This window comes from Canis lupus, chromosome 8 (assembly GCF_003254725.2).
Source record: "Canis lupus dingo isolate Sandy chromosome 8, ASM325472v2, whole genome shotgun sequence".
In the NCBI taxonomy this organism is placed as follows: domain Eukaryota; kingdom Metazoa; phylum Chordata; class Mammalia; order Carnivora; family Canidae; genus Canis; species Canis lupus.
In genome coordinates this window covers 66,950,122-66,977,781 of record NC_064250.1, presented here as the reverse complement: position 1 = coordinate 66,977,781, position 27,660 = coordinate 66,950,122, and positions in this window count along the sequence as shown.

Below are 27,660 nucleotides of genomic sequence, written 5' to 3'. Positions count from 1 at the left end.
AGTCAATCGGAGAAGGACAAACATTATATGGTCTCATTCATTTGGGGAATATAAAAAATAGTGAAAGGGAATAAAGGGGAAAGGAGAAAAAAATGAGTGGGAAATATCAGAAAGGGAGACAGAACATGAGAGACTCCTAACTCTGGAAAACGAACTAGGGGTGGTGGAAAAGGAGGTGGGCGGGGGGTGGGGGTGACTGTGTGATGGGCACTGAGGGAGGAACTTGATGGGATGAGCACTGGGTGTTATGCTATATGTTGGCAAATTGAACTCCAATAAAAAAAAAGAATACATGACAATACTATCAATGTAAAAAAAATAAAATAAAAATAAAACCCTTATCAGATACAATTGCATCTTGGAAGCTTCCACATCATAAAGGCACCCTTACATCCATTTAGGTTTCTCTCTTACCGTGAACATTTTTTTCTGTCATGATGTGTATTATACAACATTACGATCACTTGTAAGAGTAAGAAGTTCTTCTTTCTTTCTTTTTTTCTTAAATTAACCTGGCTTCAGCACTTATTAGACTGAACAAAACAGTGTTGTTTACATTGTACCTCCAAGACTTTGTGGATGAAAGCGGCTGTAGAAGGCTATCCGGGGAATCTAGCTATCACTTACAGTATGGTTTCCCTGGGGATAAAGACAAATGTGTTCAGAGTCCCAACTCATCATACCATGTAAGACAAAAGCACATCTCTCCGTTTCCTCTGACCTGAGGATGGGGCACCCTCCCCCTGCCGTCACATCACTAATGGCAGAGAAATGACCATCCAGTGCCCACAGCAGGTAGGACACAGCAACAGGGTAGAGGCGGGCAGGGAGAGACAGAAAGCAAGAAGGTGGTAACCATGGAAAGATTCAATCTTCCAAGTCCATTTGATATCTCTGTGCGTGAGTTGGAAGATGAACCTCTTTCTAGTAACAATTCAGCCAGTTTAGCTAAACTAACAATTTAGCTAAAGCGACCCAATGAGGGATGGGGGTGGGAAATAAGTCGGAAAGCCTCCTTGAGTATCCACCATTTTGTATTATGATGCAAACAAACATGTATTCATTTATGAGAAAAAAAAAAACGATTATTTAGAAAACACTGGAATCGATAATAAAAACAATAAAGTAACTCCTACAGCTCAAAATGAGATCGTCACCAACATGACCAGCGCCACCACCACAAGCTGCCTCTAGGGGTGCAGAGCCACAACCACCTCTACCACCAGCACCAGCAGCATGTCAGGACCACCAGCAGCCCCATTGCCACCACTACCACTGTGTCCACCCCTGTGACCGGCAACTGTGCCTTGGCTGCCTTCCTGTCCGACAGGCACCACACTGGCCCCATGTCAGCAGGAGCTGATGGGATACCGCCAATGCCTTCTAGGGGTTCCAATGAGGTTGAGGAAGTAGTTAACTTGCATTTAAAGACAACCTCTTTCATCCTGGTATTTACAGGGATCAGGATGGTTTTTGGCATTAGTAGGTGCTCAGTAAATGTTTGATGAAGTTTGAATAAAACAGCATGTGTTAACCATAAGTGTCACTGAATTTCAAACTATGACTTCAGCATCACAGGCTGTGCAGATAGATGGAGTTAATTTGTAATGATATGGAGACACCATTTTCTTTTCATTAAAGTCTGCATCTGGTGCCTTTGTAGCCTGTATTAAATGCCATTTGTCATGCTATGGTCTTAGAAGGGCCCCTGGACTCTGGTCCCATTAAACAAACTCTGCCTCCCACATGCCCATTTGCTATCATGACACGCGATTAGAGCTAGATGGGCCCTTCAAATGAAATCTGCTCTGAATCTCTCATTTTATGTTTGGGGAAACTGAGGCTGTGAAAGCAAACGTGATTTATGCATGTTCACACAATCTCACCCTATTCCTGTCTGTTTTAGGGTTTTCCTGTGCTCAATGGGGAACAAAAGATCAGAATTTCCACTGGGAATGGAAGACAAAAGCTAATAGTGGTCTATTTCTGTGTGAGGCACAGGGCTCAGATTGTACACACGTGGTCTCATTTATCCCCCCAACAACTCAGAGGGGTGGCATCATCTTCTCCACCGTGCAGATGAACAACGTGGGACACGGAGTGGGTAAGTCCTCCATCCGGGTCACGTAAGTGCTAAGACATTAAACCCAGATCTCACTCACTGGTTCTCACAATGGTTCTCCTCTTCCCACTTCCCTGCTGATTTTTCACCAAGTTATCTTCCTGAAAGACAGAGTGGTGACCACAATCTGATACTTAAAGGTCCCAGTGGCTTCTATGAGCTTTGGAAGAGAATCCTAAAGTCAAGGCGGCATTCAAGGCCTTCAGAGTCAGCTGATCTCGCTCAGCTCTAGGAGAGAGGGTCTGTGCGGGTGAGTCTGCAACCTGGGGACTCTCCTGGGTCTTTAGACTTGTGCACACACTGATCTCCCTTCCTGCAGCTCTGGCACCTTCCTTTTCCACCCAAGAACATCTTTATCATCTTTCTCTTCACTATCAAATTGGGGATGGACTTCTGTCCTCCTCTCCAGCGTAATTAATGTAACACCATCTCCTGTGCTTGGGATGGTTGGTTTGTATGCACACAGCTAGACTTTCCCAACTGAACCCTGATGGCTCCTCCAAGACGTGGAAACTCCTAGGAGATAGGGGCTTGGGATACTCGTCCATAGAACCCACGAAGCCCTAATGGATGGTCCTGTCAGCACACTTTGACCACTGTTTGGTCAAGAGCATCTTTCCAGCTTTCTTTAGTTTGTTTCATCATTCAGTTCCGGTGATCACTTCACGTTAGTACAATTGCTTTTCTTAGAGACTATATGGAGCAGTTAGGACCGACTTATTACTCCCACTTAGCAGATGGGTAGAGAGAGGCACAGAGGGACCTGGTCCTTGTTCCAGGTCACAAAGGTGGACAGAGGAAAGGCTGTGGACCCTGACTCTAATGCCACATGTCAATATCAGCCCTCTTTCCAGAAAAATTCAGCTGCTGGAAGAAGTGTCCCCCCCCCTTTTTTTGAGAGATGACAAATTATATTCACTATTGTCCTAAAGTGGTTTTCATTTCTGATTACTTAATTTGCCCAGAGTTTGCTTTAAATGGTTTTCCACGGCAGGCTGTAGATGTTTGCGGTTGACTTTTTGACATTATAACACTTTCGTACAAAGGAAGCTACAGAAAGCAACAATGAAAACATTTACTAAGTATGTTTATAATCAAATATATCCCTCGGTAATTTAATTTGGAGGAAGCGGAGAGCCCGGCATTACAAACAGAGGGCTCGTTAATAATTCATAAGTCCTGAAAAAGGGAAAGCTGGCACAGAGATTCAGACGCAGGCCACAGTTGGCTGCTCTGCTCAGAACCCACCTCTGCCCAGTGAGGAGGGGGGAATCAAGTAACTGGAGCCCTCCCACGGCTTCGCAGGGCTGGGTTTGAAACAATGCCCCTAGGAAACTCAGGTTTGGGGAGGTCAGACTGGGGGATGAGGTCAGGGAGGGGGTAAGGCGAGGGATACTGAATGGACCCAGCCACCATCTCACCCCTAAGCCACCAGGTCTGAGAGATGCATGTCACAGCAGGAGGTTTGGCCCGAGCAGCCATCTCCAGCTGGCGTCCCTAAGTCAAGGCCTTTGCCTTATCCATGGCCTGTGATGTTGAACATCTGGGAGGCCACTGATGAACCCAAAAGAAAAGGACATAAGTGAAGGATGGCCTATTCTGTTCGGCCCTACAACCGGTCAATCTTCAGCCCAGAAGCACACTCTGAACCTCAGTGTGCAACTACTCCTCTGCACGCTCACCTTCTCACTTGCAGCCCACCCTCATCATGAGAGGTGAGTGATGCTCCTGCCGGGTACGGGCACCTGGCATCGTGGGTGGGGGTGGGGGGTGAAGGCCCAGAGTGGAGATGAAGGAGAGAAGTGCATGATCCCCTCCAGTGAGCGGCCCTGCGTCCACAGAAAAGAGAAGAGGTGTGCGTTCGCTCACATTTGCACACTCTCCAGATTATTCTATGGTCCAAACAATGGGAGGAGGAAGGGCGGTCAGTTTCTTCATCACTTAGCCTTTTAAGGAATTACAAAGAGTTCAGAACAGTGAGCAAAAGATGAGAGCAGATAGTTTACGAAGGAAATACAAATGTCTTTTAAATGCGGGGAAAATATGCAAACTTTATTGGTGAGAAGAGAAAGGCAAATGGCAACTATGTGGGATATTTTTATCTATCAGGTTGGCAGAGATCAAGGGGTCTTGGGAAACACCGTGGGGGCGGACGGGGAGCTGAGGGCAGGTCTTCAGCATTGCTGGGAGTACGAGGGACGGCCACCCGACCGGAGACACTCACAACGCTGTGAATGTAGCCATTTCGTAGCAGAGTGTGTAAAGATGAGTGTGTAAAGGTAGCTGTTGCTATGCTCAGTGTGGAATCGAACTACAGAGAACGCCCTAAATATTCATTAATGGAATTTCGTTACACACATAGGCACACGCAGTGGGAAAAACTGTGGACAGTTTTTTAAAGGATGAAGAAACGAGCATTTCATTCTTCATGCATCTTCTCTGTGTATACACACAAGCGTATCATCTATACATATACTTCACCCCTTCGTATGTAAACATATACAGGTATATATGCACACATACATCGTCACCCAAACACACACGGTGCCCTGAGGTGGACTGCCAAACGGAATGGCCTACCTGCTGAAAAGTGGATTAAGAATTTGTGCAGGGGTACATGTGCAAGGTATATTCCCATCTGTGTAAAAATAATTCAAAAAACACATGTGCATGAGCAGGTGCTCACACCCTCATGCCTGGTTTCCATCGAGCCTCAAAGAGCTGCAGCACCCAACAGCAGCGAGGTATCAAGGGGAGAGGTGCACACACCTCTGCAGTATTAATTACCTGTTTATTTTTATTTTATTTATTTACTTGAGAGAGAGGAGGGATAGTGAGAGAGAGCATGAGCAAGGGGGTGGGGCAGAGGGAGAAGCAGACTCTCCACTGAGCAGGGAGCCAGATGCAGGACTCCATCCCGGGACCCTGGGATCATGACCTGAGCTGAAGGCAGACACTTAACTGACTGAGCCACCCCTGCATCCCTGCAATTACCTATTTAATAAACACGGGTGTTTTAAAATACCGTGGCGGCTTAAATTGACATCCCCATGAAAATAAATTTTGAGGAAATAAAATTATACTGCTTTATCTATTTGAAGATAATCTATATCCCCAAAAGTCAGTATTCTCTTTCTGGGTTGACTTTAAATTTTTTTTTTTTCCTTTACATGCCCTGCTTTTTCATGCTGTCTGCATCTCAGCCCTTGTTCCTAAAGATTCTCTCCTGCCTGTCCTCTGTAGAGCTCGGCGTTGAGAATTAAGTACAAAATGCCAAGTTCGTCAAAGCTGGCACAGACTAGAGCACAGCTCTCACCTCCCTTTCTGGAGACGCTACCTCTGTTAATATAGCCCAATAACACAAAGCACTGCGAGTCGTCTGATTACCACATGCATAAAGGCTGACTGTGAGCTAAGATACCAAATAATTTTTCTAACCAGCACGTAAGTCTTATCTATCATCTTGTCTCAGCACAGTTGGTCCCCAGGACCCAAGATTGGAGCCTTACTTGACTCCGATTATGCTTTCGACATCCTTGCTTTAAATGGTTTCCCACCCACATTCCTTGTTCCCTCTCTAGCTCCCCTTCGATCACAGCCCCTCACCAAGCTTTCCCTACTAACAAAGCAGATGTTTCCAGACTGAGCCTTGACTGTGATACATACACGTGTATTTTTTTTTACACTGTGTCACCAACGGTACCATCAGGGCTCCTCCTTCAATAAGATGCTGATTGGTCGAAAATGGCTTCCAGTAACTCAGCCTTTGTTTTGTAAAAACATTATTGCAACATTGTATAACACTTTAGAAATGTTTCAAATTTAGGCTGGCTGGTGATTTAGCAGACTAGGGGGCTAGCATATGGAGTCTGCTATGCTCAAGAGGCTGTGGTTTTGTCGCTGGCATCACCAGGGAAGTCAAGAATAGCAACCCCGGGGTCCTTCTCACACCTGAGCTGGCCAGGTCACCAGCTGTGATCACCTCCTTGGACCAGGGGTGAAGTCCTGTGGGCAATGGGAGAGACAAAAATTTGACATCCTAAGGCAATAGGTTTCTAATAAGCTTTGTATTTATTTTTCTCTTTTCTTCTTTTCTTTCTTCTTTTCTTCTTTTCTTTTTTCTTTCCCTTCCCTCCCCTCCCCTCCCCTCCCCTCCCCTCCCCTCCCCTCCCCTCCCCTCCCTCCCCTCCCCTCCCCTCCCCTCCTCTTCTCTCTCTTCTCTTCTCTTCTCTTCTCTTCTCTTCTCTCTCTTCTCTTCTCTTCTCTTCTCTTCTCTCTCTTCTCTTCTCTTCTCTTCTCTTCTCTTCTCTTCTCTTCTCTTCTCTTCTCTTCTCTTCTCTTCTCTTCTCTTCTCTTCTCTCTCTTCTCTTCTCTTCTCTTCTCTTCTCTTCTCTTCTCTTCTCTTCTCTTCTCTTCTCTTCCTCTTCTCTCTCTTCTCTTCTCTCCCTGCCTCCCTCACTGTTTTCCATCTTTCCTTCCTTCTTTTCTCTCTTTCTCTCTTCCTTTCTTTCCCCTCTTTTCCCCTCCCCTCCTCTTCCCTCCACTCCCCTTCTTTTCCCTTCCTGTTAACCTTTCCTTATCATTCCTTAGCATCTACATTGTGCCAGGGACAGAGAGGTTTAAAACACATAAGTCCTAGGTCCTGCCCTCAAAGTGTTCATGACCTAGTCAAGAATACAGGAAAGATAATGCCGATTACAGATCCGCCTGAGACCTGCAAAGTGTGAGGAGGGCACCTGGGAATGAAGGATTGAGAAGTTGATAGTTGTTTTGAGTTTAGAATCTCTTCCTAAATATATTTGGTACCCAAATTAGTATTTATTGAGAATCATAGGACATAGAAGAGGAGAAGAGCACGTCAGGCAGTGGGAATCGTGTGCAGAATTACTTGAAATAATGATGAAAAAGCCATGGGTCGGAAATCCTAAGTCTTTCACTCCACCTTGTGTGTGAACTAGCTGATCACTGACCCTCTGTTCACCTGCAAGCCCCAGGCTTTGAACCTTCTGGAGGGATGTTCCCTTGCTCCAGCCTGAGCCCCCAGTAGAAGGCGGAGTCTTATACACAATCATCCCCATCACTGTCCACTGTCTTCGTGAGCACCTTGGTGGTGGAGGGTTATGACAATGACAAATTTGGAGCTCAAAGGCTGCCCGTCCGGCCTGGCTGTGGCTTTGCTTGTTGTCAGTCCTCACTGAGGTTAAGCTTTGTCTCACCTCATGCATCTCCTTGAGGATCTTTTTTTCCATAAAATAGAAGGTCAGAAAGGAAGAAAAGGGGATCGCTGAGCCCCTCTCTCATTTCTAGCCTACACATTCCAGAATTTGTTCTAAATTGTTCTCTGAAGTTCTCCACAGTTTGGATGCAGCTCCTTGGAGGGGAATCCAGGACCATACAGACAGAGGGCAGGGTATCATGCAGGAGCACAGGTTGAGGAAGATGTCATGGTCCTTGGTAATCCTCCATGGACCATTGAGAAAAGCCATGGCATTATACTTCCTCCATTGGCCAAAGATCCAGGTAAGGCTGAAGATGGCAGCAGGAGAAGGCAGGAGCAGCCGAGAAGATGGTTAGGGTGCAGCCCAGCATCTCTGAACGAGGAAATCTGTATGCACCTGGCACTCTCCTGTGTCTCCCTCATCACATGACCCCCTTCCTCTCCAAGAGACCTCTGAGATGACCAACATTTTCTTTACTTTTTTATGATTTTCACACTTGATATCCAGACCCACAATAAAGGGCAAAGACAAAAGGAAAAAAGACAGACGGGATGTTTTCCTTTCCACCACGATGTATCCTTGGCGCTTCATTTTTGCAACAAAAACAATGACAGAAATCCAACAGCAGTGGGGAGCTCCCACCTGCTGGAGAGAAAAATCTGTTGGTGGTGGGTGGGAGAAGATGTTGCCAAACCAGTGATCTGAAGGGCACGTCCGTCCTAATTGTTCCACCTGTCTCATGTACTCCATAATAGATGGACAGGTGGACATTCCCCAAAGGGGTTTATAAGAAATGACAGCCTCCAGTTAGGGGAGCATGTCACTGTGATGCTGCAAAGAGGACAGTGCCAGGGATGGGCTCCTGGGGCTCAGAGCTGGGACATGAGACACCATTAACCCAAGGGGGCCTCATCAAAGCCAGAGGACTACAATCTTACCTTGGGGGTGGTGTCTACCCAGCTGCTTTATAATGCCCCCCAAAAAACTTCTGGTAGCCCTTCTCCATCTGCTAAATCCACAAGAGTAAATGCTTCATGAGGAAAGGACCCAGGTCCATCTTCTGCTGTGTCCTCAAACCTCCTAAGAATTCAGTAAATGTATGTTGAATAAACGAGGATGGGAATAAAGTGCCAGGAGGCAGGCAAGGGCAGAGGGAGACGGAGAAGGATCAGGAGCAGACCGACGGGGATGGGGAGCCAGAGCAGAGCCCTGAAGGACTGTGGTTGCAGCGGGTGCCAGGCTGGTCGGCTCCCTCTGATCCGGGGCAGGCTGTGCGCCGTCGTCAACCACCTGACACCCTGCGGAAGCCGACAGCCCTGGGGCCCGTGACAGCGCTGTGATGCTGTGATGCTGCGGGGGCCTGTCCCCACCAGGAGGGAGGCGGGCAGGTCTGGAGGGAAGTGGGCCCTCATTAAGGGAGCGGCGCTGCTGGGGCCTGGTGTTTACTGGAAGTTGAGCAGAGTGGAAATTAGAGAGAGAAGGGCCGGTTCGGAGTTGGAGGGGGGAACAGCCCCACAGCGGCTCAAGCCAATAATGCCTCTATTCGGATGCCATTAGTGGCTTTGGCAGGCGAGCTCACCATCTACTTCAGAGGACCACGGCGCAGATTAAGGGAGGCTGATGCTAATTTGCACATATGGAAATGCTTTTTCTCGCCGTGGATGGCTCTGTTGTGGACAGATGGAATTAGCAAGAACTTCGAAGTCGTGAAGGCAAACACATCAAAAAAAAAAAAAAAAAAAAAGCAAGCCTCTCTTTTCTTTCCCACTTCTCCTTTCTGTTGGCCTCTCTCCCTCCTTCCTTCCTGCCTCCTTTCTACCATCTCTATGTCCTCTCTTTTTCTTTTCTCTTTCTCTCGTGAGAACCTTCTTATGGTGCAAGAGTCGATCAAATTGCCCCAGAATGGCTCCTGGCAAGAATAATGCACTGATCATGTTTCAGCTGCCAACCCTCTCTTGAACAGGAACCCCCCCACATGAGGTTTAAGTGGGGTTCCAGGAGCCAGGAAGCCCTGGCCAATGAAGGCCGGCGTCCAGGGAGCCGGGGCCTTGCTCCCAGCCCTGACCTGGGGAGGCCGAGCCGGGTTGTTCCAGGGTCCCTCTCCTGGGTCCCCAGCTACCTCCGTCCCCGTGAGCTTTCCTGTCAGCCCGGTTCTGTCCCCAGCCATCTCACAGCTCATCTGAGAAAGGACTCTTCTGATGCATGCAGTTTGCTTCAGGGCTGAAGCGATCAATCCCGGGGGATTACCTCTTATTATTATTTTTCTTTCTTTCTTGTACTCTGTGCCTTTGACTGGGAAGGTCTGTAATATTTTATTTATTTGCCAGACTAGCCGGGTTTAGCGTCCCTTCAGAACTTGACACACAAGGGTGCCAACCCAGCTGAGACACCTACCTGGGTAATTGTCCCTCTTCGGGGATTGGCAAACTTTTTCCATAGAGGGCCAGAGAGGAAATAGGTTTGGCTTTCCAGGCCAGAGGCCTCTCTGGGACGTACAAAAGCAGCCATGGAAAAGATATAAATGAATGGGTTCCAGTAAAGCATGATTTACACAGACAGTTTGTGGGCCATGTTGGCCTGAGGGCCATTGTTTGCTAACCTCCTGCCCAGGTTAATGGTAGAGGTCACACAGTTCCATGTACTCTGAGTCCATTTTCTAATTCATCCAAGGGCTGGATGAGTACATGTTTTGAATGGGAAAGGGGTGTTCTAATCCTGCTCTGTCTCCACTCACATCAGAGTGCTTCACCGCCAGGCCCCAGGCAGCCTGAAGACCCAGCGAGGGGGCCCACCAGGGTCAACGCCAGTGATCCTGTGCCCCAAGCCCACTGTCCTGATGATTCACTCCTCTCCCTCCATGAACATCAGAAGTGCTCACTGTGCACAGCCCTTTCCTTCAACAGATCCTGGCCAAGTGACTCACCACTTGAACGAACTATGGCTGGACAAGTGCTCCAAAAACTGTATCACCCAGGAAAATTCAAGGTACTGGTACCATCTTTGTCAGTGTTCTGTGTGTGTACTCTTTCCTTCAGAACATATGAGGTCCACTCTCTTCCTCACCTCGGCATCCATGGTGGCTGACCTTGACCCCTGCGTTTAATTCCCTGAGATGCCTCCCAGGATCATAGCTATCGGGTTGAGGATATCCCCCCAGGTCTGCAATATTAAAAGAAGATAGTATCCTATCACTAGGATTCAAGTTCATCTAAAGTTATCCTAGCCATTGGATCATTATATCATTATGCTCCATGAGGGCAAGGACTCAGTTGTTTGTAATAATGTGCTGATATTTTTATGTATGTATATCCAAAATCATGTACACATGTATAGTTGCTTTTATTTAGAGAGAGAAAAGATATACAGATACATAGGCACAACAATTTTTAAAAAATGGATAAATGGATGTATGAAAAGATGAATGGCTGGCTGGATGGATGGCTACTATGAAAAGGCAACTCTTAGAAATTAGCTAATTATCCAAATTATCTAGGGTCACTATTTTCCCTGTTTTTATAACCCACATTCCCTTTGGTTAAATATGAATTTCACATGAATTTTATACTCCCTCATGTTTTAATGTGAGGAAAAATTATTTTACTAAAACTGAAGTGCTTTGAGAATTTTAATATGTAATACAGGCATAGGATAGACTTTTGTGTGCATGTGTATGTGTTTTACCTTGATCATTTGAAGGCTATTTGAAAATGTCCAAGAAATTTAATATTGTCACAAAAGTAAACTGCTATTATTATGATTAAAATAATTTGGAATTCTTATAAGTTAAAAGTATTTCTTTTGTTCTATATCTGCTGTCACAGAAGTTCTGGTCAGTGGCTTGTCTTCCCTGTCATGTTATTGTTCACCTTTTATGTTGTGTTGATGTTGTAACACTGGTTCAAACTGTACACTTGTAAAACAGTTAAAAAAATCCTCTGGTGAATTTTGAATATGAGCCTGAATTTTAAATTGCCAAGTGCTCTGCATGCTTGTCTTAACACCAACTTCAGTTCCATTGGCCTTTCCAGGTATTGGATCCAATTCTCTTTGGAATCTTCCCCAAAAGGGCAAGAATCGGTTTCAGATAAGTCCGCATTGTTTGCATGGCCTAACTTCTATTTAATTGGAAAAATAGACTCAGGAAAGTTTTTCTCACTCATTACTCAGGAATGCCTTGTATTAGTTGGAAAAAGGTATTCCATGGGATTTGAAAAATGGTGCAGAAAGCAAGCTCTGAATAAGCACCTGCACTCTAGGACCTGAATGCAGTAAAAGCAAGGAAAGAATTTTTTAAAATGCTGCAAAGGAAGAAGGGGATTGCCAGAGTCACCTGCAGATTGTAGAAAGTGCAAAGGAGAGAAGAAACCGAGGCCAGGTTGTCACTGTCTGTGTGATTGAGACAGATCTCACAAAGTCATCTTAAGATAAATGGGTGGGTAGGGAAGGAGAGAGGATGGGAGGACGGGGGTGGGGGAGAGGTAGAGGGAGTGAGTGAGGAGAGAAAGGACAGGGGAAGGGGAAGAGGCAAGAGGAAAGGTGGGTGAGGAGTGAGAGCTGGAGCAATTCAGGTAGTCCACTTGGCTCAAAGTCCTGATCTCATTGTGAACTCCAAAATCGCATCCTAATATCCTACCAGCCATGGTGAACTATGGAATGTCCCATTTTCTCCCACTCCCTTCCAGAGCTCTGTTCTACTGATGTGGAGTTACAGTCACAGTCACATTCAATATCCAACCCCCGTCATCTCCACCCTCTGAAACATCGCAGGCAGAAGACAGCGTTAATTTACATTCTTTTTTGAAATTTTTTTTGATTGAGTATGGTTGACACACCACATTACATTAGTTTCAGGTGTACAGCATAGGGATTCAACAACTTTTTACGTGATGCTACACTCACAGCAAGGGTAGCTTCCTTCTGTCAACATGCAACATCATTACAATACCGTTGGCTGTGCTCCCTATGCTGTGCCTTTTATTCCCATGATTCATTCCATTACCTGGAGACTTCATCTCCTGCACCCTTGCATCCACTATCCATTTTGTCCATCCCTTAACTGCCTTCCCTCTGGCAACCATCAGTTTTTTCTTTGTATTTGTGTCTGATTCTGCTTTTTGTTTGTTTATTCATCTTGTTTATTGTTTTTGAGATTCCACATATAAGTGAAACCATATGGTCTTTGTCTTTCTATCTGACTTATTTCACTTAGTATAATGCCCTCCAGGTCCATCCATATTGTCCAAATGGCAAAAAAAAAAAAATTGCATCTTTTTTATGGCTGAGTAATATATATATATGGCATATACCATTTCTTCTTTATTCATGTATGGATGGACACTTGGGTTGCTTCCATATCTTGGCTATTGTAAGTAATTCTGCAATAAACATAGGGGTGCATATATCTTTTCAAGTTATAATCCATATATTTTTTTGAATAACCCAATAGTGGAAGTACTGGGTCATAGGATATTTCCAATGGACATTCTACAGACAGTTGGGCCATAATTTGCCCAGAGTTAAGGGAAGCACATTTTATTTTGTTTATTTATTTTAAAAAATATTTTATTTATTTATTCATGGGAGACATAGAGAGGCAGAGACACAGGTAGAGGGAGAAGCAGGCTCCATGCAGGGAGCCCAAAATGGGACTCAATTCCAGGACTCCAGGATCACTCCCTGGGCCAAAGGCAGACGTTCAATTGCTGAGCTACCCAGGCGTCCCAGGAAACATATTTAAGAAGTTAGACTGATCCTTTATGCCTAAGCTTGTTTTCTGGCTACATAATATATATTTTTCTGAATGATATAAAGTTCTTGCTTGTTCAAGACCAGAAAAGGATGACAAAATATACAGTTTCTTAATTTTTTACTAATTTTGTATTTTCATGATTTTGTGGATTTCACAAAAGAACTATTTGAGTATTACAAAAAAAACTTGGACTCCAGAACAATAAAGAGGTGAAAATACAAATATTTTCCCATAACCACTCATAATCTTAACAACCACAGGAAAATAAAGTCTATTTGTCCTTTAGAATTCTTTATGTGTGCTTCTGTTTATTTACCTTATAGAGATTGCTACTGAATATAAACTTTTATATTTGCTATTTTTACTCAATTTTGTGTTGTAGACATTTTTGCAAGTGTTCACATTATTTTCAAACCCAACTTTTTATGATCCATCATCCATTGTGATGATATAAGAATTTGCCATTCACATAGCAGTTTGCTTTTGGCTCTTATTTTGTTGTTGCTGGTGATTTTATATATAAACATATACATATATATGTATGTATATGTGATATGTATATGTATTATATATGTATTTATATCATGTATATATGTATATACGTATATATGTATATATATGTGTGTGTATATATATATATATATAAATCCACTCCAATGCTTATCTTTTTGCAATCTCTGGTCTCCGTTTCTTCTCCCTGGAGTATTTTTCTCCAGCCAACCTTATCTTTGCCACGACCTATTTGAGAGTTTCCTCTTCAGTGAAGCATTTTTTAATCCTTCAAAATACAATCAATGGCTTTTTATATTATGACTCTCATATCTACATACCTATCCCTTAGTTCCTATATATATATATGGTGTGTGTGTGTGTGTGTGTGTGTGTGTGGTTTCTTTATACATGCTGCATTGTCTACCTAGCTAACCTAGTTCTCTCTGGGTGAACCTGGACCATCTGCTTTTCCTGTCTGCCCTCAGAGCTCACCTGTAAAGTGAAGATACGTACTTACCTCTTAGACATGAGGTGAGAATAATAGATGTAAATAGACGTAATGAGGTAATATATATAAAATGCCGAGAATAGAAGCTGGCACCCTGAAAGTCCTCCATCATTCTTAGTGTCTCTGTTGTGTTAATTTAGCCGCAAGTATGCAGTTTGCCTCAATAATACGAACCCTGGAAGAAAAAGTGCACCACATGCACATGTGTGTATACAGCCTCATTACTTAGCATGGTGCCTGGTCCTTAGAGCTCAGGAATCATTCATTGAATAAAATAGATAGAGTTTAATTTTGTTAACATTAACATCATAAGGCCTTTTACTCAATGGATATGCTAATAAAATTGTTATTTATAATGAGATTTTGCATCCACTATAGAGCATTTATTTATAGATCTCACATTCACATATATTTTAGGATTTTATAAATCAAACCTTATTTTATCTAGAAGACTCTCATATCACTACAAAAAAAGACTTTAGAGACATTCTAATAATTGCCGTATGTTCAGTGAGAGAGGCTCTTTTCATCATACAAAAATGAACTTAGTTAATTGAATGGTTATGATGGCTACAGAAGGGGTTTATAAAAGTCACAATTAAGAGGAACCCACTGTAAGAAAAGGCAAAATGTATTTTTCTTAGCCTCCCATAATCTGCATTTTCAATGCACAGATTTCAGAAAAGTCCCTTTCCAAATCCTCTTTTGTCCCACATGAAAGGGATGATGACTTTTACGCAGCCGACTCAGGCTTTAAAAAAATGAAATAAAAGGAATGTTTCCTCTAAGTAGAACATCATGGGCTTCGTCACAGCGGCTTCATGCCATTCCCTCTGCAGCTGTTTTTGTTTATCCCTCCACTTCCAATAAAACTGATGTTTTATTTCAAGGGGCAATCCATAATTAACTTTTCAACTGGTGGCAGTGGTTTCTTTCGGTGCCACCAACAGTGTTGAACTCAGCCTTACAGAAATAAAAGTAACGATAAAAGGCCCCGGTGGATACACTTTCACTGGGCCCCATGAGGTTTGCTCCCTGAGGAGTTTCACAAGGATGGAGACATCCTGGGACTTGGCTTGATTGCAGCAGGAGAAGCTGAAGGGTCATGTGACAAAGGTGGCAGCTCAAAGCTCAAAATTTCCCTCCTTTTTTCAAAGGTAGTTGCCTAGAGGATACCAGATGGTACACAGAGATGGAGAAAGACGGAGACAGAGACAGAGAGATTCATGCACCCCTGTATCTGTCTATCCATCTACCCACCTTTCTGATAGGGGAATATGAAGCCAGGCAGTGTTTTTCTCCTCCAACAGCCTCAGCCTATTTTACAAGCATAAAGAACAATTAAAGACACAATGGAAAGAGAGAAACCACATTTTTATCAAGAATCTCCTGAGTGCAGAGGGACAGAGCAAATGAGGTTGAGATGGTAAGAAGGAGAAAGCAAAGGTGAAAGAGCCAGATCTCGGGGCAGTCGTCTGAGTCCTCTTCCAGGACACAGAGAGCCAGTGGAGAGCTGCCCTGGCCCCTTGGGGGCCACACTGGGTGAACGTGCTATTGTCCACACTGTGGAGGGTCACCAGTTGTCCAGATGCTCTGCTTGCCTGGATCCTCCCACACACACCCAGCCCCTGGGGCCCAGGAAGGAGGGCCCAGTGCAGTCACATTCCAGAGGAAATGGGCACCCCAGAAGGACTCGAGATTTAGGAGATCCCCAAGGGGAGCTGAAGTCTTTTGGCAGCAAGGCCCCTGGATAAGGCATGGCCAGGCAGCTGTGTACAGCATCTGGGCCATGGGAAATACTCCCCTGGTGGGTGGCTGGGTGAGAGGGGGCAGTCCACACTCCGGCATGAGGCCAGCCTGCATTCTAGTCCTTTCTTTGTCCCGTCCTGCCTGTAACACATGGAGCAGCTCTCTCGTTGCCCTCGTGTCCCTACCTGAGACAGGTAAATGGAGAGAAATGAGGTCATGTTCACAGGGAATCTAGTGTGGGGTCAGACACGGGGTGGGGGGAGCATTTTTAAAGGGTAGTTCTTCCTTCCTGTTCGCATTGATAGGATATGTGAAACTCGGGTCTCTGGGATTCTTAGTCCCTCAGTTTTCTCTTGTCCTTTCATTTATGAATAAAGTGAGTCTTCATCTCATGAAAGAGACAGAAATCCCATATTTCTCTCCTCCTCATGCTCAGAGCTGAACTCCTGGCCTGGGATGGCTTCCCTCCCTCCTGGGCCTTCCATCACCCCTGCTTGTCTGGTCTAACTTACCTAAAATGCATAGCCAAGAAGTAAGAATACAGGGTTCAACCATGTGCCAGCTGCACAATCTTGGTCAAGATATTCAACCCCTGTGCCTCCGGCTTGCCATCCATAAAGTATCGATAATGATGGTGCCTACCATATTTTTTCTTTTTTTTCCCTTTAAAAAAAAAAAAGATTTTGTTTATTCATGAGAGACACACAGTGAGAGGCAGAGACACAGGCAGAGGGAGAAAGCAGGCTCCATGCAGGGAGCCCGATGTGGGACTCAATCCCAGAACCCAGGGACCATTACCCGAGTCAAGGGCAGACATGCAGACACCCAACCACTGAGCCACCCAGGTGCTCCTACCATATTTTTTTTTCTGTTGTAGTAATATTTTCTTCTCTGTTAATTGTGTAAATTCCTTATCAAGAGGCACCTGCCATGTCCACATTCAATGGATATTGATACCTTCACTGTACTGTGTTGTGTGTACCCACATGAAATTGGACACAACACGGCAAAACAGTCACATGTCTGAGTTGCTTCCATGTTACAGGAGTTGGTGCTGGCACACAGGGGGTCACTGGCATGACCCAGGAGGTAATATTGATCTGCTCAGTGGAGGATCCATTTTCCAATACAGCTCCAAGCAAGAGCTGCTCCTTCCCTTCAAGTGGGGCTGGTTCTGCTCTTTCAGTCACCCTGCACCCTCAACACAATATCCCTGGGCAGAGACAATGGTGCTGCAGCAGCCACATGATCTTGTCCTAGCACCTTTGTTCTCAACACGCCAAGCAGAGAGTGGCTATTTGCAGAGGGTAAGGGAGGAAGGTAAGACTGTAGAAATTTACTTTATTAATGATTGCTTTTTAGCCAAATATTAAGTAGAGAATGTGGCCTCCTACAAATGAAGGCAGTGAAGCAAAAGTGTCCTTTTTAATACAGCTCTGAGGTAAGGGGACAGGACAGACCAGAAGACAACGGAGAAGTCAGAGTGGCCCAGCACAGACGCAAATCCCCAGCAGCATATGTTAGTTTAGGAGAGAAAATGGAGGGATCCCTGGGTGGCTCAGTGGTTTGGCACCCACCTTTGGCCCAGGGCGTGATCCTGGAGACACGGGATCAAGTCCCACATCAGGCTCCCTGTGTGGAGCCTGCTTCTCCCTCTGCCTGTGTCTCTGCCTCTCTCTCTCTGTGTCTCTCAGGAATAAATAAATAAAACCTTTAAAAGAACTATAAAAAAAGGAGAGAAAATGGACAGTGCCATTGAATTCATTATGTATCAGCTCACTGAGAAATCATGTAAAATTCTCATAAAGAATGAGAGCATGTAATTCCCAAAACCTCCTTTTGTTATCTTTGCAGGGTGCCAGCTTAGAAAGCCTCTCCCAATACTGTGACGTACAGCTCACTGGCCCATGCAGCTTCAACCTGACTATATCAGGAGGTTTTCAACTGCAAATAAGAGGAACCCCAACTCAGATGGACTGGGTGATACATTACACCACACTCCAAGGAGCCGAATGGCAGAAAGTCTCCAGGTAAATCAGCACAGTCAAGGCTCCAAGGAGGCAGGTTTCTTCTGTTTTTTGCCTATCTTCCTCATCATATATAGAATGTCCCAGGCCAGCTTCCCTGGCACCTCAGTATGGCTGCTTCAAAGCTCACGTCAAAGAGACCCAACAATGAGGGGTGGGTTAGTGTCCTAGACCTGCTATAACAAAGGACAGTCTATAGGGCCTATTGTCTCATAGTTCTGAAGGCTGGAAGTTAGGGTCCCTCTGGAACCTGTAGCAAAGAATCCCCCCTTGCCTCTTCTCCTCTCTGGGGTTTGCCAGCAAGCTTGGGCATCCTTCGCTTACAGCTGCATTGCTTCGGTCTGACCCCCAGCACCACATGGCTATCTGGTTTCCATGCATTTTGCCTCTTCATTTAGTGCTCTCCTCTCTGTGTCTCTTCTCCTCTCTTAAGAGAACACCAGAAATATTGAATTAGACGTCCAACCTACTCCAGAATGACCTCATCTGAACTGAATTAATTTCATCTGCAAAATGACACTATTTCCAAATAAGGTAACATTCTGAGGTACTGACAGTACATTTTTTTGGAGGACACAGTTCAACCCATAGCAAGGGGTAGCTCCTCTCTGCATCTCTTTTAGGAAGAGGGCAAATCTTTCTCAGAAATAAGTTCTGCTCTCGCAGTTTATTGGCCAACATTGGGTCCCAGGCCCCCGCCTCACCAATCACCAGCCAGAAGCACACAAATTTCCATGATTTATTACAACTGATTTTCTTTCCCAGCTTTACTGAGGCTTAATTGACAAAAAAAAAATTGTATATATTTAAAGTGAAAGCTATGATGATTTGATACACATATACGTTGCGAAATGGTTGCCACAATTGAGTTAACTATCCATCACTTCACACACTTACTTGATGTGTGTGTGTGTGTGTGTGTGTGTGTGTGTGTGTGGCGTCTTAAGATCTACTCTCTTAGAATATTTCAAATATATGATACAGCATCATTAACTATAATCACCAAGCTGTATATTAGATCCCCAGAATTTATTCACCTTGCAAATGAAAATTTATAAGATGACCAATATCTGCTTATTCTCCCCCACCCCTGGCCCTTGGCAACCACCAGCCTACTCTATGTTTCTATGAGTTCAGTTTTTTTTAATAATAAATTTATTTTTTATTGGTGTTCAATTTGCCAACATACAGAATAACACCCAGTGCTCATCCCGTCAAGTGCCCCTCTCAGTGCTCATCACCCATTTACCCCCACCCCCCGCCCTCCTCCCCTTTCACCATCCCTAGTTCGTTTCCCAGAGTTAGGAGTCTTCATGTTCTGTCTCCCTTTCTGATATTTCCTACCCATTTCTTCTCCCTTCCCTTCTATTCCCTTTCACTATTATTTATACTCCCCAAATGAATGAGTTCAATTTTTTTTCTTTTTCTTTGTCTTTTATAATTCTGCACGTAAGTGAAACCGCACAATTTTTGTCTTTTTCTGTCTGGATTATTCCACTTGGTCTATGCCCTCCAGTTTTTCCACATTGTCAAAAGTGGCAGGCTCTCCTTTTTGATGGCTGAGTTATATTCCAGCCACCCCCAACCCCTTCTTTATCCCTTTATGCCGTGAACCTGAACAAAGGTGATTTGTTACTCAGCATGCCGTAAGGTCATGTGCATCTTTTGTCTGGTCCCCCTGTGAGTCCAGGTTATCTAAAGCACAAGTTGCCTTCCTTTCCTCGCCTTGAACAAGAACACATTTGCCAGAAAGAGTCCAAGCTTCTCGATTCCCTTCACATCTCTGTTATTGGGACCACCAAGTACTCTAAGGACCACTGACTTTCACTCTTGGGTGAGAAACACAGCGTTTCACTCCCCAGCCCAAAGCCCCTCACTCTCCAAGGCTTACACACATCTCCTTGTGACAAATTCAGGATGGCTCCTCCTTCCTTTGCACCCTATATTTCTGTCCTTTGGTGTCTTGGGTAGAACTCTTTGTTATATTTCTCAGACTAGCACATTGAACTCACCCCACAGGGCTCAATCCATGTATTGCTTCCTTTAGAAGTGCAAGAAATGTCAGACAATTTCGTGGACCTTCTCAGACAGAGGGAATCACCCTCTATTCTTGGCTTTTCCTAGTCTCTGTTCCTTCACCTATAACAACTCTCAGCATTGATGCTTGCACTGATAATATCTGCACTTACATCAATTTCTCATGTTAGACTGGAGCTCCTTTGGGGGAATGCATGCTTATTTATCTCGGCAGTGTTTGCCCGTGTGCCAGCAGCAGGAACAGGGGATCTCGGGACCCAGGTCATTATCAAGTGCTGTGCTATACGCACAAATACAGTCCCGGGAAACATGTGCAAGACAAAGAGGAAGCCAAGAGGAGTGGTTAGCTATCTGTGCCGGAGAAATGTCACGGAAGCCTGGAAGCCTGGATGCCTGGATTTCACACACACTGCCTTACTTAACCCTTGCGAGAGTCCCGGGTGGCAACCGTCCCTTTGGTAAGTTAAGAAGTTGAAGCTCAGGGAAGATAAAGCCGTTCTCCAAGGTCACAGAGCTGGTATGTGGCACAACTGGGGGATCCAACCCAGTCCCCCAGCTCTTACTCCAATGCAGCAACAGGCATGCATGCGACATGGTGGGGCTGGATGCTTTTTCCTTGCCTACATTATTGGAATTTTGCTCAACGTTTGCAGGTCTGCAGAACACAGCTGGGGACAAGGCTAGGTATTAAATAGCAAGCACACAGCAAAACTTGGATTTCTGGGCTGCCAGCATGGACTGGCTAGAAATCCACCAGGGTATGGAAATTAGATACACACAGAAGGTTCTTGCAGTGTGTCTTCTGAGTTCGTTCAAGCAGCTGTTTTCTGGAATCAGCCCCAGTGCTGTACGTTAGCTATTGTGGTGTGTGAAACTTTTCTTCCTTATAACTCTTGGTTCACCATGAGCAGAGGACCAGAGAGGTGACGGTGCAAACCCCAACTCACTGTTTCCTAATTCCTATCCTCAAAAATATTGTGGGCTTCTCCCCGCCATAAACTCTCTTTGTCCTTAGTGAATATGACTATGGCCCAAGCTCATTCTCCTCTCGGGGCCTGATTTTGGAAATTCAGCTAGTTAACCAGCTGCAGCCATAGCATGGCTTAAGCAGCATCGCCCAACTACAGAGCGGCAGCACCTCCGAGGAAAAAGAAGGGCGTGTAGTATGCATGTGGAGCAGACTGCAATGACTTTGAGTCTCAGCGATGAGGCTGGGCCGTTTAGTAAGCCCCTTCGAACATCAATTTTCTCATCCATAAGCAGGAGTGACGCACATCATGAGATTGTTAAAAGAAATACATGATAAATTGTCTCTACAGGCCAGAGCTGTTGCCCAACACAAGCTCGGTGTGTGGGTATGTGATCCGTGTATGGTAATTTTTACAAATAATTATGTATACAACACAGTTCCCAGTGCATAATACATATTTGATAATTATTAGTTATTTTTATGACAAATCTGATAAACACCTGATTATGATGAGTTAGTAAAACAGAAATGAGCAGCCTTTCAAGATTCTATGAGGAGAGGGTGGGTAGATTAAGCCTCACGGGGCCCCAGTTGGGTCCCAAAGATTCAAGGCTGGTGACCCTTAAAAACCTCTACCCACTGACCCTTGGTTTGACAGTGAATGCCAGCCATGACTGTCCTGCAGCTGATAGTGACCCCGACTTTTCAACTTTAGCAACAAGACAGGCCCACAGCTGTGTGCAACTGTGTGTAGAGAGCTTGCATAATGCTGAGTGTGACCTCAAATACCTAGTCTGGCTGGACGGGCATTTTCAGGATAATAAAATCACCCAGCATGCAGAGGACACAGGACCCACACCTACCTCGATCCTGGAATTGCTGCTTGACCTCAGACACATTCATGAGCTCAAGAACCAGTGGACTAGTATGTCTGCACCTTATTTGCCAGGTTTGGCCATGACAAAAACAAGTCAGTTTCACTGTTGGTCTTATAGTTACACAGAACCAACAAGAAAAGATGAATCAGTGCCCTGCTGGCTCCTGTTCTGCCCTTTAACCCAGGTTTGTTCACAGGCATCATTATGATGGTCAATGTTGTCTTTTAAAAATGAAAGCAAAAAATAAATAAATAAAATAAAAAAAATTAAATAAACAAAACTGAAAACATAGATTGGGCTTAAAGGAGCCTGAAATAAGTGATTTTAATGAAACTGATAAGAAATGTAACCATGACTCTAGAAAGATCTGCTAAAAGAAAAAAAAATTCGGGGAGAAAGCAGGTCAGGTTAAAAAAGATTCTGAGATCGTGCATTCTATGAGACACTTCCATTCTTGTCTCTTGACAACAGGACATTTTTGTTGACTTGTCTGTCCCCCGCACTCCCACTGTTGGGGACACAGATCAAAGGTGAACACTGTGCCTCACGTATCCCTCTTCTCATGTTCTCCTCCTTGTCCGTACTCATGGCCTTGATGCACCTGCTGGATGGGAACTGTCTCCACAGGTGTTCAGGGAGAGTGGGGAGGTCACTGTCCCTGTGAGACCCCCACAGTGTCCTCACATAGAACAAGTTGCCCACCCCCATATCCCTGAGGCTTTCTAGGTATCCTTCTATTGCGCAATTTATAAAAACTGCCTCTCATTGCCCTTCACTAGCCTATCCTATCAATTTGCTAGGAATTCTATAGCAAAGCACCACACACTGGGTGGCTTAGAACAACAGGAATTTATTCTTGCAGATCTGGAGGCTGGAGGTCTAAGAGAGGTCTGAGATCCAGGTGTGGGTGGGGCTGCTTCCTTCTGAGTCTGGGAGGAAAAATCTGTTCATGCCTCTCTCTAGAGTCTGGTGTTCCTTGTCTTGTAGAAGCATCACCCAGATTTCTGCCTTCATCTTCACGTGGCAGTGTCCCTGAGTGGGTATCTGTGTCCAAATGCACCCTTTTTATAAAGATGTCCATCATTATCAGATTGCTGCCCGGCCTAAGGCCTTCATTTTAACTTGATAATCTGCAAAGACAGTTGTATTCACTGGTGGGCGGGGGGGGGGGGTCAGGACTTCAACATCTTTGGGGGACACAGTGATGGCGATGCAAAGTGACCCCTGGTAAGATGCTGTGGGCACAGTATGTTCACGGGCATGGCTGATGAAGCGTTGACTGAAGGAGTGAACGAATGAATGAGCGCAAGGAGCCCATGCCTCCTTGTCGCCGCATGGCAGGCTCATCCAGTGCCTGATGGGGAGAGTAGCGCTTGGTAAAGTTTTCTCTGAAAGGAACAAGAGCCTTTCACTGACACAGGGAGCAACTCTTCAAAGGAGGAGGATCCTTCCCTCCTGTGCTCCTTTCCCAGCAGCGATGCCGCATCTGCACTATGGGCGCCTGTTCAAAGGACGCCTTCCTGCCCTGGCCTCCACCTCACCAGCTTCATGCACAAGGCCGACAGCGGGGATCTCACCTCCAGCCTCAGCCTGGCTCCACCTGCAGACTCCGGACGTGGGAATTGTTAGCTTTTAATTAAAGTCCCCTTTGGCACTCTGGAGCCTGTGCGAAACATCAGTGGCAGGAGAGACATTTGTTGGCTGAATGCGTTGATTTAAAGCAACGGGTCTTGGAGCACATTTTGCCCAACAGAGGCCTGGGTTCAAGGGGAGCCTCTGAGCAGAAATGAACTCCCTGTTGGAGCCCAGACCCCCAAAGCCGACCCTAGTCCTCAGACAACAGCGCAGGAGAGCCTAACCCCTCACAGAGGTGCTTGTTGAAAGGTAGCACTACATCAAAAATAGAGAAAGAGAAGGCCTCTTTACTCTCTCCCCAGGCATGAGGCTTCTGGCTGGGGGTCAAATCCGAGGTAAACAGACAGCGAGCTGCCGAGAGGGGGCTGGCTGCACGCTCCCGAGACCCTCCTGACTCTAGCACAGACAGGCTGGGTCCTCAGAGCCTTCATCTTCATAAATTCTTCATAGAAATAGTTTCACGAAACGATTCACCTTTCTAGCTCCTGCTAAAAATGACAGCTTGCTTACTCACAGAAGGAAAAGTGTGGAAAACCCCACAACATTTTCCACATCTGGAAATGGAAGGCCACTTTCTGGTCTGTTCCCTTGACAAATAGAAACTAGGTCCCGAGCAGCCGTTGGATGTAGAGGCTCTGCTCTAAGGGCCACTCAGTAACCTTTCTGGGACTTGGTTTCTAAACTGGAAAATGGAACGAAGGGATGTCCCGGTCTCCCATGCACACTGTTGGGAGGATTACAAGGAGTGCTGTGAGGTGCGTGGAGAGTCTGTGAGCTGGCCTGGTGGTACATTCGTGGTTGTAAATGGCCCTGCGCTGGATTCCTGACCACCACGAGGAAGACCTGTCCTCTTGTTCTCCCGGGAACCAGACATGGACTCAGCCTCCATTGTCCATGTAGCACACGGCCACTCCCAGACCAGGCGCATGGGGCATTCTATCCCTTTCTTTCCTTGTTCCCTCCTCCTCCTCCCTCTCCTGCATATGTGAAGATGGTGCATTAAATTGTCGTGAAATGCTGTGCCCTGCCCCTCTGCCTGGGACATCTGGTTTTTCTAATTTCTCCATCTTTTGGGGGATGTGTCTGCACATGTGGCCTTGGGTCCTGTGCTCCGACACAACTGCCACTAACCAAGGAAGAGATACCTGCAGAAATTGAGAGCAAGCATTCAGAAATGTTTTTAGCACCTTGATCCTGCTCAGATATGCAGTGTGATTCAGTGGCTTCATCTTACAGAACAGAGTAAGGCTGATAGGCCCTGGTATACAACGTGTGGGGTTAGCACAAGATATGCTGTGTGTGGCCTTCACAGCAGGACCATGCTAGGGGCTGGGGGAAAGGCTGATTCTGCAGTCCAGAAAGTTCCAGAAGCTCTTCTCTAGGATGCAGCTAAGGCCCTCATCCTGCCCAGCCCTTCCTTCCTCCCCTGCCTCAGTTATCAGTAACCTGCCCTGGGGGCATTCGCTTCTTGCCTCTGTTAGAGCCCCTCCCATGCAGGGCTGTAATTAGTGGTTCAGGAGTTCCCCTCTTCCCCTACGTGACCTTGAGCAAGTCAAGGATAAGGGATTGTGTCTTGGTCTTGTTTTTACAACCATTCCTTTGAAAAACATTTGATGAGCACCTACTATGCGCCCCATGCTCTACCAGGCCAAGGGGAGAATGGTAGGCTCTGCTCATAAGAAGTTCATGGCCTAGTTCAGGGACAGTGCAAGGTGGAGTGCAAGGACATCCAAGGACAATGGGACGGCTGAGGAAGCAGAGGAGATCGAGACCTGCCTGTGTGGCCCAGAGAATTTCTCTGAGGCAGTCACTTTGTTTGGCAACCACTCTAGGGGCAGGGAGAGAGAAAGTGAGGAAGAGAAGGAAGGAAAGGTCTGTTTGACTAACTAGAATTGGCCCCCTCAGCCCCACCCCATGAAACAGAGCAGACTCAGTACACCTTTACCAACAAGCAAGGCCTCCTGTGTTTCTCTGTTCCCATTCACAGCAAAGGTCTACAAAGTCGTGGTCCTATGTCTCCATTCTCCCTTGCAACACACTCCAGTAAAGCTTTTCTGCTCAGATTTTTTAATTATCCCATAGCGACTAGTGGTGCTCATTGTGCAACTCAGCCCCAGTTCGTATGTCCTTCTGAGGTTACCTCCCGCAGGATGACACCATTGACCCCTCACACCTTCTCGATGCCTTCTCTCTGCTGGGTCTTCTCTCCCATGCATCCCATGTATTGATCCTGCTATATCACTCAGCCTTTTAGACTCAGGGGTGCCCTGAAACTCTATTTCCAGGCAGTTTTCTCCATATTCTCATTCTTAAGGTGACATCATCTAGTCAAAAACATCTCCTCAACGTGGACCTCTCCCCTCAACCATAAACATGCATATGCAGCATCCTTCTAGACAGCTCCATGCAATGCTCCCGGAGGCCTGAACTTCATCTGTTTCTGACCCAAACTCCTGATTTGTTTTTATCTCCCCTAGTCTTCCTCATCTCAGGAAATTATAGTTCTTTCCACTTCTGGGCCAGTAGTTCTACAGGAACCCTTGCTGCTTTTTCTTCTCTGTGTCAGGATATTCTGTTATCTTTGCTTTCTAAAGTCATCTGAACTGTGGTGACTTCTCACTCCATCCCCAGCTTCCATCAGGTCTGGGGATAGGACATCCTCATCACCCACCTTTTCACTGTGACAGCCCGACTGGCTCAGCCACTGTCTATCTAGAGCTGCACCAGCCGGTGTAATAGCCACTAGGTCTGTGTGGTTCAATACACCTAAATTCACCTTAGTTCCAGTACAGCTAGACACGTACCAGCTGCATCTCAATTGGTCAGCAGCCAGCCAGTGAATAAGGCAACTATAAGGGACTCTGCCCTGTGATAGAGCACGCTCATTATTGCAGAAAGTTCTGTTGCTTTTTAGTCTCTTCTCATCATAGGAGCCAGAGTGAGGTGGTTGTCACATATTGGCATCATGCAATCCTCTGCTTAAAACTGTCCAGTGGTTTTCCATCTTACTTGGAGTAAAGACAGTTTATTCAGTGGAGTGCCCTTGCTCATTAGCTCAGTCTCTTCTCCCACCCTGGTATCACTCCCCTGCTGGCTAGTCTGGCATATCATACTGACCTCTTTCTTTACTCTTATCTAAATGTGCTTGTGCCACAGGGCCTTTGCACCTGCTATTCACCCTGCCTAGACTATGATTTCCCTAGAAGTTCACATGGCTCACCTCCTTACTCCTTCCAGGTCTCTGCTCCAATGTTACCCTACCTGTGAAGCTCCTGCTTTCCTTAGTTTTCTTCAGAGAACTTATCACCATTAGGCATCACATGTATTTATTTTGTTGTTTATGTGTGCAATCAACTATGCCTTATGTGAGCAAATGATTTTTATGTAACTGATGTATCTCCGGAGCCCAGAATAATGCCTAGCACATAGTAAGTGTCTAGAAAATATTTTCTGAATTAATGAAGAAATTAAACAAAGGCAGGAGGAGGAGAAAACACATTTCAGTAATCTACAAAATTAGGATTCATATATGCTTATTATGTAAACATGATATAAAATACCCCCCCCTTCATTCTGAAATTGCATTATCACATGGATCTTTGGTTGAGGACTATATCTTATGTTGAGAAATATGAAATGCAATTCAGAATGTGTGACTCAGACTGAGGTTTTGGTTTCGAAAATATGCATTTGTCACAACATGACAATAAAATGCAGAGTCTACACCCTTCAGTTTTTCAAACTTTTCCCCAAACCCATATTTCAGCAGGAAAAAAGTGTACACAGTATCAGTGAAGGACATGCTCTGAGCAGGAACTCTGCCCCAGAACAGTTCCCTTCATTAAGGATGCACAAGGCATGCTCGCTACTGTAACAAATATCCCCTGGAATATACAGTGGCTCCAACGGGATGAATCTGTAACTCTTAGTCATGTAAAGTCCAAACCAGATATTCCCACTGGTGAGCAGCTCTACTCCAAGGATGATTCACACTCTTGACTTGTGTCTCATGACTTCATCATCATGAAAACATGGTCTCCCAGATCTCCATATCCACCTGCATTAAGCCAGAAAAAAGGTAAAAAGCAAGAGGAAAAGTGCATGGAAGGTGTTCCTGGACCAGGTCTAGAAGAGGCGCACATCATTTCTGCTTTCATCATATTCTCTAGAACTCAGTCATGGCCACGGGTATATGCAGGGGGTCTAGGAAATGGTGTCTGGCTGTGTGCACAGGAAGAAGAGGAAATGGTGAACAGCTGATCACTCTCTCACAG